This window comes from Priapulus caudatus, unplaced genomic scaffold (genome assembly GCF_000485595.1).
Source record: "Priapulus caudatus unplaced genomic scaffold, Priapulus_caudatus-5.0.1 Scaffold835, whole genome shotgun sequence".
In the NCBI taxonomy this organism is placed as follows: Eukaryota; Metazoa; Priapulida; class Priapulimorpha; order Priapulimorphida; family Priapulidae; genus Priapulus; species Priapulus caudatus.
This window is the reverse complement of record NW_014577896.1, coordinates 70,821-73,672: the sequence shown is the minus strand read 5'-3', so window position 1 is coordinate 73,672 and position 2,852 is coordinate 70,821.

Sequence of the window (2,852 nt, the reverse complement as noted above, 5' to 3'; positions counted from 1 at the left end):
CCTGCTGCTAGTTGTAGTAGTTTATATCCTGATGTTAACCTATTACTAATTGGCTTTTAAGTTTTCAGAGCGTCACATGCTCCCGCAACTGCTTTGCGACCCTTTCACTGCCATCCCCTGTCCTGCATCGCTAGCTGGCGAAGGCGGAGGGCAACCTTGATTTGATTGAGCGTCACGAGGTCAACGCTTGGACACAAAGGGGCTTGTTACACCAGTGTTTTACAGCCGCTCTCTACAGTTGTTTTACGTCCCATTACCGGAGGGTTGTTACCTCCGGTCCGTGCCGTCCAATCTGATCCGGCTGGACTGACCTCGTGCGCGCTGGACTGACCGTCCGTCGTCAGCTGGACTGGACCGTCCATGTGCTGGGCTGACCGTCCGTGTAGCGTGGACTGACCGTCCGCTGCGTGGAACTGACCGTCCTGTGTAGCTGCACTGACCCGTCACGCTGCGGCTGGATCTGACCGTCCGTATGTAGCTGGACTGACTGCTCTGGTAGCTGGGCTGACTGCTCTGTGTAGCTGGATGACCGTCTACGGCTGGACGGACCGTCCGTGTAGCTGGACTGACTGATCTGGTAGGCTTGGACTGACTGTCTGGTGTAAGCTGGGCTGACCGTCCGTGTAGCACTGGACTGACTGTCTGTGATGTAGCTGACGACTAGACTGTCTGCTGTAGCTGGTGCTGACTGTCTGTGTAGCTGGACTGACCGTCCGCTGTAGCTGACTGCATTCGTGTAGCTGGGCTGACGTCTGTGTAGCTGGACTGGACCGTGCCGTGTAGCTGGACTGACCGTCCGAGCGGCTGGACTGACCGCTCCGCTGTAGCTGGACTGACTGTGTCGTGTTAGCTGCGACTGACTGTCTGTGTAGCTGGACTGACTGTCTGTGTAGACTGGCGCTGACTGTCTGTGTAGCTGACTGACCATCCGTGTAGCTGGACTGACTAGTCTGTGTACGCTGCGACGGGGACCGTCCGCTGTACAGCTGGACTTGACGGCCGTGATAGCTGGACTTGACGTCCGTGCGGCTGGACTGCATCGTCCAGTGCAGCTGCGACTGGCACCGTCAGTGTAGCTGGACTGGACCGTTCCGTGCCAACTGGTCACTGCCATCGAGCGGCTTGGACTGACCATCCGTGCGGCTGGGCTGGACCGCTCTTGCGGCTGTACTGACCGTCCGTGCGAGCCTGGATGACCAATCCGCTGCGGCTGACTGACACTGGCTAATGGCACCGGTAGCTTTAATTTGCAGCTTTACAGTGGCCATGCGTGCAACATCCGGAACCGCCGGCACAGTGGACGACTGGGCCAGACGCGTCAGCCTTGCAAACCCATCAGGAGAAGGCTATGTTCATGCAGATTAACTGGCGTGCGTGCCGTGACGATTGCGTGCGTGCGTGCGTGCCGTGCTGGTGCCGTAGGGGGGCGGGTGTAACTACTAACACATGAGAGTTGTGTTGCGTCGGTGTCTCGTGGATGCGTCGTGGGATGACATCGCATGGTCGGATGCTGGGTGTATGTGGTCGGATGCTGGGATATGTACGGTCGTGTCGGTCATAGAAGTCTGTAGTCAGATGTTATTGTGTCTCCATGTGTGTGTGTAGCTTCCATGTGTTATCGGTTCATGTAGCATGTTCTATGATTGTGTACCCTCTCTCCCTCTCTACTCTCTCCTTTTCCCCCTCTCTCTCTCCCCTCGTTTCTTGCTGACTTTCACTCTCGCTGCCCTTCTCTCTCTCTCTCTGCCCTTCTCTCTCTCTCTCTCTCCCCTTCTCTCTCTCTCTGCCCTTTTCTATCTCCCCTTCTCCCTCACACACTGACTGTCTCTGCCCTTCTCTCTCACACACTCACCCTCTCAGCCCTTCTCTCTCACACACACTCACCCTCTCCCCCTCTTTCTCTCTCTCTCTGGGGTGTGTTCCGCCTCACCGGGCGTGCGTGACGGGGGAGGTATGTGCGTGCGTGCGTGTGTGTGTACGTGCGTGTGTGTGTGTACGTATATAGGCATGCTACAGGTGAATGCTGACAACACCGGGTGAAGGACAGGGGAACGTGTGCATGCGTCAGATTCAGCTGCCAGCTCTCTCTCTCTCTCTCTCTCTCTCTCTCTCTACATTGAACCTAGCAGCGATGTCACTAGTATGCTGGTGATCGGTGTCTCCAATCGCGACTCCGTCCTTCCTGTCCATGCATCGTAACAACGTGATCGTTTAATTACTATTAATGATCATTATTTTATACATTTATCATTATTTATTACATTTATTTACTTAATTAATAATTGTAATAACGTGATCGTTTAATTGGGAGCTAAGTCGAAAGAATTATCTAGCTAATTATCTTAGCTAAATCATTGCAGATGCGGCAGTTTCAGCATCAGCTTGCTTGTCGATGCTGTTGCGTCAGAAATGGTTTTGGATTCGTCGCGCATGTGTCTTATATTATCCGACGATGTCCGATGATAATTAATTATTTTCGAGTTTTAGTGATTAGTTTTGGTGTTTTTATGCTTTCATTGAAATCTCGAACTTTGAGAGAATCTTACTAGAAACCAAGAGCATCGATCATTGGGTTACGTCATTGTTGAGTTACGTCATTGTTGAGTTCAACCCCCCCTCCCATGTTTTCATCGTTGTCGCAATCACTCGCGCTTCTCACCGGCGCCACTTGTTTTCTTTCCTCGGCCGCCGCCAACAGGATGCGCCGACCAATGACGACGCGATGCCCGCGCGCACGGAGACCGCCGGCAGTGATCGGCGCCCCCTACCTGCCACCGAGAAGAACAACAACGTCGACACGGATGGTTTCGTGAAACCCTTTTCCTGGAGCAAGGAGAACGAGTTCTCGATCG